The 8,285-nt window shown below is 38.4% G+C and overlaps 2 non-coding genes across 2 annotated transcripts; one reads left to right on the forward strand and one right to left on the reverse strand.

The window, feature by feature from the left end:
- Positions 1-1,232: 1,232 nt before the first annotated feature.
- On the reverse strand, positions 1,233-1,306 carry TRNAP-GGG (transfer RNA proline (anticodon GGG)). The gene has a single exon. It is a non-coding gene; the product is annotated as a tRNA-Pro (tRNA).
- Positions 1,307-1,474: 168 nt separating this feature from the next.
- On the forward strand, positions 1,475-1,554 carry TRNAL-UAG (transfer RNA leucine (anticodon UAG)). The gene has a single exon. It is a non-coding gene; the product is annotated as a tRNA-Leu (tRNA).
- The last annotated feature ends 6,731 nt before the right edge of the window (positions 1,555-8,285 follow it).

The raw sequence follows: 8,285 nt of genomic DNA on the forward strand, positions 1-8,285 counted from the left end.
TTCACGTGGATCATTTTCAGCTCGTACCAGCTTGCGTCGTTCATACGTGTTGGAGGTCGTCCAAGGAAACCTTCCATGAGTTCATGATTCTCTGGTAAGCAAGCAGCGTGTCCTTGATATACCATCTTCTTCATGGTTTGTGACCTTCGGGAGTCTAACTGTGGCCCGCACAATGGACATGCATGATAACCTGAGGTAACCAGACCTGTTCCAACACCACGACCTAGTGAATACTTGGTTGAACGAGATAAAATATAGATATTACCAGCGAGAATGGAGGCCTGCTCACCTAAGCACTCTCCTAATCTCGGAAAGTCATGCATCGTCCACATGAGAATGGCTCGAATATTGGCTGACCCGCCGACCATCGCGCCTACTCATATCTTGCATGTGACCCCCTCCTCCCACAAAATCTTAAGCTCGTCGACTAATGGACGAAGATACACGTCCATATTTTTTGCTTTGTAACGGCCTAGGACGAGCAAGCTAAGGATGAGATGTCCTTTCTTCATAGAAAGCCATGGAGGGATATTGTAGTTGACAAGGACTATAGACCACACAGTGTAAGAAGTTGAGTGTAGACCAAATGGGTTCATGCCATTCATTGCAACACTGAGCTGAAGATTCCTTGGCTCTCGGGCAAAGCTTGGGAAGGTTGAGTCAATGTGACTCCATGCGCGTGAATCCGTTGATATTCGTTGAACTCCATCCGTGGACCTATTGTGCATACCACGTTGTCAAGCTCGCCATGCCAGACGTATGAAACATGTGGTTTATGCGGGGAATGAGCGAAAAGTGTCTAAGAACTTTTTGAGGGATGGTTTGCCCTTACAAGTCCTGTCGATACCTGTGAGCACCACACTTTGGACATGTCTCCATAGTCTTGTATTCTCCTCGAAACAGTATGCAATCGTTGATACATGCATGGATGTTATTGTAGTCAATATGAATTCTCGTCAAGAAAGATAAAAATTTCAAAATTTTTATCTTGGAGTTGAAATTTGTTAATAGAGTCAGTTAAGAGATCCATATCTGGATGATTTTGCGTAATGTAATGTCTAGTTTATCGATTGAAATCTGTCCCGAAAACTAACGAACAATTCATAAAGAGCAATAAGGATAATGAAAAGTAAAATTGAGGAACAGGAGAATAAGACGAAATAGCACGAATTTTCCTTTCTTCCTTGTTTCTCCTGATACCACATCGGCTAAAACTTTAGAACCACTGTTAGTCGGAATAGCAGGATTTGAACCTGCGACCCCCATCACCCCAAGATGGTACGCTACCGAACTGCGCTATATCCCGTAATTATATAAGAATTATAACAGCAACCTTTAGTCTTTGCTGATTCTATAAAAAAATCATTATTCTATATTTTCTCCTGGGTTTCCTGCTCATTTCTTTATTATAGACAGGTAATAGCATTGACGCGTTACTCAGCAATATGATACCATAAGTGTAACTAACTGCTAGGCCGCTATGGTGAAACTGGTAAACACGCTGCTCTTAGGAAGCAGTGCTAAAGCATCTCGGTTCGAGTCCGAGTAGCGGCACTTCAGTCTATTTCATGGGATAGCTTCCGACAGAAGAACAGCCCTATAAAAATTATCGATTAGTGAGGAATACCGTAAAAATCTATTTGCTAATAAATGAAACTGAGTATAAATTCAGAGTATGAATACAATGGATACCTAAATATGGATTGAGTAACAAAAATGAAAATATCAAGAATTCTTTATCGACACGATGTACACTGATACAGAAAAAATATTTGCTTATATTTCTTTGTTCATGCTTTTCTTCACTACTTTGTCTGAATGGGTCTATTCAATTGGCAAATCTAAAAAGCTTGAAAGAAATCTCAGTCATAAGAGCATGGTAATCGCTTTTGCGTGCACAACTGCCCTTATGATTACTCGTTGGATAGATTCTAAACACCTGCCACTAAGTAACTTATATGAATCACTTATCTTCATTTCATGGAGTTCTTCCTTAATTTATTTCATTCTTGCTCTTAAAGATCGGGATGGTTGGTCAAGCATAGTTACAGCATCGGGTGCCACATTGATCCATGGATTTGCAACTTCAGGTCTTCCCGGAGGGATGGAACGACAGACACGGTTGATACCCGCCTTGCAGTCGCACTGGTTAGTAATGCATGTGAGTATGATGTCATTGAGTTACGCAACCTTGTTACGTGGATCTTTGCTAGCAGTGTCTCTATCAATTATTTATTCCAGTTCCAAAAAAGAATGTTCCGTACTTGCTTTCAACCGGAATACGAAAGGAAAAATACAAGCTAGGGGGGAGATAGAACGATACCTCGTGACCCATCACAGGGGCGAACTAGTTGTAACGAGAGGATTAGCTTGAAATGGAAACTGTTCGGAGGGATTCCATTCTTTCGTGCGACAACCCGAAGAGAGTCTGGAATAGGGTATTCTGGGAAATTCCAATAATGGGGTCGATTGATACACCCGACGGGATTGATGCTAGTGCACGAACAATCATAGCTACTTCGATGGAACTCTTCGAAATTGAAGTAGATGAATAAATTAATGGATTTTGTGTATAAATTGTTGATGCGTTATCTCCCCCAGTGAACATTAATTTGATAATCTTCAGGTAATAATAGATAGAAATAACACTTGTTAGGATCCCTATCAGAACTGATGGGTACGAACCAGCCTTCCATCCATGCCAAAATAGGTAGAGTTTACCGAAAAAACCTGCTGGTGGGGGGATACCCCCTAGAGATAGTAAACGTGGGACTAGAGAAAATGTTAAAACAGGATCCTTCATGTATAATCCCGCGTAGTCCCTAATATTATCCGTTCCGGTTCGCGAACCAAATGAAATGATACAAGCAAAAGTTCCTAGATTCATGAGTATATGAATAAACGTATAAGTTATCATGCTTGCATAGCCATTCTCGGGATCTGCAGCAATTATTCCGATCATAATATATCCCATTTGGCTTATAGAGGAATACGCTAGCATATGCTTCATGCTTGTCTGAGTCACGGCAATCAGATTTCCTGATACCATACTAAGAGTGGCTAATACTCCCAAAACCATATGCCACTCATTAGCGAGATGTGGAAAAAGAATACCGAAGAGTCGTGTAGATAAAGCTAGAGCTGCTACTTTAGAAGTCACGGAAAAGAAAGCAACGACTGGTGTAGGAGAGTCAGAGTCGGAAAGAAGATTCTCGGTCTTCCCGCTCATTCAGAACCGTGCATGAAGTTCTTACTTCACACGGCTCCTGGTTCAGGTGTTGAACTGTTTTTGCTCCCAGAACCTCCCTCGCGTCAGTTTCGAATCTACTCTTCCCTAGAGTAGTCAGTAGTAGTACGAATTGTTAACTTCTCGAGGAATCCCTTATCGTATTCATTTCTTGATCCACTTTTTGAATGGGTTGTTGTCCGTGCAAAATAAATATATTAAACAGTTATTGATTCTTTTGCATAGAAAGAAATACAAATTCATTCAAATAAATTTAAAGTAGATATTTTTAGTACAATTTTTTATCGTTCCCAAAAGACATAAGTTTTTTTTATCATTATTTTAGAGCAATTTTTACCACTAGTGAGTGTTTATGTTTCATCATAAGTTTCCGAAGAATGGGACGAATGAGTTAGATTCTCAAATTCATTTTTTAAGAATGAAAACACTATAGATAACAAGAAGAAAAAAAAACGATAGGAACTATTTAACAAGAGAAATTCTTTGTAGTTTCTACCCATGATAGTTTAATAGAATATTATGAGAATATAGAATGAACGAAAGACTTCGACATTATCTTCAATACAACTCTGCTTTACCCTTCATAAGATATTATCGGTTGCATAATGCTTGGTAAGAGTTCTAACTTCAATTGCAAATCGATATGGAGGAACTTAAAACTCCTCATATGTCTGTAAGCTTTTCCTACAATTAGCTTTCCGATCAAGTGCGGTGCAACTGCACTTTGGAACAAAAACCAATTAATTCTTAATACAACGAATCACACTCCTTCATATACATCGGGAGTCCATTGATGAAAAGGGACCAATGATAGTTTGAAAGCAACTCCTGTTATGAGAAACATGATAGAGGTATATGTTGCTGCGGAATTATGAATAGTTTCACTAAAAATAAGTTTATTGGCTATCCTGTCAAGCTGAACCTCTCCGCCGGATAACCCGTATGAAAGGGAAAAACCATAAACTAAAGTGGATGAACTTGCCCCACCTATCAATAAGAATTTCATAGTTGCTTCATTGGATCTCGCATCCCTTTTTGTATATCCGGATAATAGATACGAAGGTAGGCTCAAACATTCTGTAGATACAAAGATAGTCAACAAATCATTGGCGCAACATAAAAACGTTCCTCCTAAACCTGCAGTTGACACAAATGGTAGGAATTCTGACAAAGCTGCTTTTGTGCAACGTATATAGTCAATCGACAATAGAACAGATAATGATAAACAAATCAATAAAAATAATCTGAAAAAATTACTAAAATGATTGATTTGCAAAGTTTCAAAAAAAATAGGGACGGGCTTGTTTTCCCATGTACCTAATAGAAAAAATATACTAATTATCAGATATAGTAATGATATTCTGTAAATCAAGAGTGTGTTTTTTCCCCTAACCACTGAATCAGCAAGAACGATTGTGATTAAACAAGCGATTGAAACAAATTCCGGAATAATTAATGAGTTACCTGACGGAAAAAAATCAATATTTTTCGTAATGTAAATCGGGATAATGTTTGAAATTAGGATAGTTTCCTTTTATAAATTTCACTGCTAATCAATAAAAATTTAATGAAATACTTCTTTATCTCGTAGGAGGTAGAGCAACGTACACGGTGCCGTCCATGTACCGACCGAGTCCAGCCCACATAATCTTGAAAAAAAAAGATGGGTCTACTAAAAATGAAAAAGTCTATTTGTAGACATTTTTTTTGAAAATATCTTCTAGCCCATTGCAAAATTATGCCTGTATTCCAACCTGTATTCCAATAATTCCAACCTGTATTCCAATAAATGATCTCTGGTTCATCACATAAAAATCTGTTTTTCTAGATTTGAATAAAGATATATAACTATGTTTTTTCAAACTCTCATTATCTTCTATCTCATTATCTTCTATATTACCACAAAAAGATCAACCCGTATCACTAGTAAGTGCTACGGGTTGAATAATATCTAGATCCCGAAACCTTTGATTACTCTGGATACTCTGCTTGTGGGTCAACAGATGTGTTCCTCGATTCTTTTGAGAAATCCTTAGAAATGTTCCCGAATCAAATTTTCGTCGGATCAAACGAATTGTACTTTTATGTTTACAAGCTAAGGTTTTGTCACAAGAGAAGCGTAGTATGTATCTCAATTGGCGCAATCCATCCCTGTTTCTTGATCCGCTGTAATAGCGAGAAAAAACTTTCCAAAAATGGACAAACCTTCCTGATATATCACCATCCGTTAAAAGAGTCCAATCCGATCGACTGACTGGATGCCCAGTGCTATCACAAAATCCCTCTTTTGCCATAAATCTAATTAAGGGTAAGGTTGGAATTTTAGGTGAAAATCCCTTGGAAATGATACAGGTGCCATATGATTCTCCTACAAAGAGAACCTGAACTTTTTTAGTCATCGATTGAGTACCTAAAGAATAAGCTAATACTAAAACAGAACTCGTTGATAATTTCTTAATATTTATTTGACGAAGGTGGATCCGAGGATGAAAATAATACTGTATGAGCATCAAAATGTGAAAGATCCACTTATCAGTTAAATATTTGATTCCTGTAAAAGCTAGTAAAAATTGATTTTTATATCTTCCATAATGCACACACGAACCCTCAATTTGTAGATAGTTGTTATTTAATGGAATCAAAGAAAATTTGAAATTGCCTCTATCCTTTTGAAATATGCTATTCTGATCAGATCTAAGTGCAAAATATTTTGATTGTGATGCCGGAATAAGTCGCTTCCATAGAGGCAACATTACAGATTCCATTTCACAGATATGAGAATTTAATAATAGGTAAAATAAAAGGTTTTTTTCGTCAATAGATGAATGCTTAGAAAATTCCTTATTTTTATATTCAATAAAACGAAATCTCAATAGATGCAAGAACGAAACATCTCGGACTTGTCGACGAAATGTTCGAATCAAAGTCTCCGAATGAAGAAGATGGGAAATTTTTACATCTAAGACATTATTGCACTGTGATGTTACTCCGGCCGCAGCTTATATAGGGGAATCCATGGAAGGTCATCACTAGATGGATTATCGACCGCTGCCTAACAATTGATCGGTCATCCACACGAGGTCATTGCGGTAGCAAAAGCAATTTCTGTGATATAATGATGCAGTAGCACCCCGCCTCTTCTCATTCCGTTTTTCCTTTTCTTGTTCTTCCGTTCCTTATCTCTTTTTTACCTGCTTGCTCCAGCTTATCCGGTAAGAGTTGTTCAGCCAAAATTGACTAATCAAAGCTGACTAGTCAAGGAAAAAAAAGGAACTCCTATTTTTATAAATTAGTCCTAGTTTTTCATTGGTCCTAGTTTTTCCTGAGGTACAATAGTTGCAGAAACAAAAAAAGGAGGATTAATAGTAGAGAATTTTTTAGCGAATTTTGTTTACTCGAATTGAAAACAGGGGCTCATTGTTTGTTTGTGTGAAAATCAATGATACTAAGTTTCATCAATGCCTGTAAGATAACACAATGAAAATTAAAGTCCCACCTAATTCAAATTCGGGATTAGCCCACCCCCTTGTTTTATAGAAATGCAAAGTAATATTGAATTTGTATGCCAGGCCTTTTTTCTATTCCCTTTTCTTTTTTCTATAGAAATTTTCTTTCTTCTATAGAAAAAAGAAGAAATTGTAAGAAAAGAGGAGAAAAGGTTCCCATTCCGATGAACCGGGTTCACGGGCACCGCACAAATCGATTGGTTTCTGGAAACGGAGCGATTCATGACGCGAATACCATGGATTCTATATCATACGGGAATGATTATGGGCCCGTATTAGTACTCTCGAACTGATCGGCAAACACAAAAGGGTGAGGTACCAGATTTGTAAAGTAAATTTCTATCTGTAGGAATGAAGATTACTTCGTGTTCAAGACATTCAAATCAACAAAGAAATCTCTTTCTCCTCACTACTTCTTCAGAATGCTTACTAGAGGTTAGTAGACTGATTTCAACAGAAGGAGAAGTGAAGGAGGGAAGGGTGAAATGCAAAAAAGGAAGAATTGAAAAGGATTGAAAAAGAGAGGGCTTTTACACCCCCTATTTCATAGATTCTTTCGTATGGAGAAAGAAAAACAACGAGAGAGAGTTCTAGTTCTGTAATCCTATTCTGAATTTTCTTTGAATGACGGGGAGCCGTATGAGGTGGGAATCTCACGTACGGTTCTGTATAGTGACACTGGAACTAGCTATCTGTCGACCATTCCACAACTACACCCAAAAAACCTAACTCTGCCCTACGTAAAGTCGCGAGAGTTCGCTTAACCTCTAAGTTTGAGGTAACGGCTTATATACCAGGAATTGGCCATAATTTGCAGGAACATTCTGTGGTCCTTGTGAGGGGCGGAAGAGTTAAGGACCTACCCGGTGTAAGATATCATATTGTTAGAGGAACTTTAGATGCTGTAGGAGTAAAGGATCGTAAGAAAGGGCATCCTAGTGCGTTGCACAACACGGTCGTGACTTGTATCATCGCAATGATTCCGTATCAATTGTTTTGATATGTCAAACGCATAGCTGACCTGAGAATGGAAGTATTGACAGGGGACTGAAGCCTGCTATGGCAAAAACGGATGATTATCCATCTATTTGTGTGAAACAATTTAGTGTCCAAGGTCTTACTCTTTAGTAGGCTGAGTCTCACCTGGACTCCCACCGCGAAGATCTTCAAATGTCTTTTCTCTTTTGGAACGGGTTCAGACTACCATTACGGAGATTCTCCGAAGATTTTGTCAGTCACTATCCCTATATCCCAGTGATCTTAGAGAATCGTTGAACACTTCTCCAAATGAAAGGTAAATGACTGGCTCAATCCCATTTGCTTCTGTGTACTGGATGTATGAATTGTGCAGCCCACCTGGTATAGGTATCTTCCTGGCGCCTAACGGCATTTCACTGGGGGGGTGATACTTTACGCAGCTAAACAACCATTCCAGAACACCCGATACATCTCGCCCCCCTCCGCTTAGGTCGTTAATTGCTTCTACACTCTGCCCTATTCGAGCCCATTTAGCTGGCATATCAAGTGCCCAG

Source organism: Lygodium microphyllum, chromosome 3 (assembly GCF_053477565.2).
Source record: "Lygodium microphyllum isolate KBCC chromosome 3, Lygodium_microphyllum_v1.1.10, whole genome shotgun sequence".
Taxonomy (NCBI): Eukaryota; Viridiplantae; Streptophyta; class Polypodiopsida; order Schizaeales; family Lygodiaceae; genus Lygodium; species Lygodium microphyllum.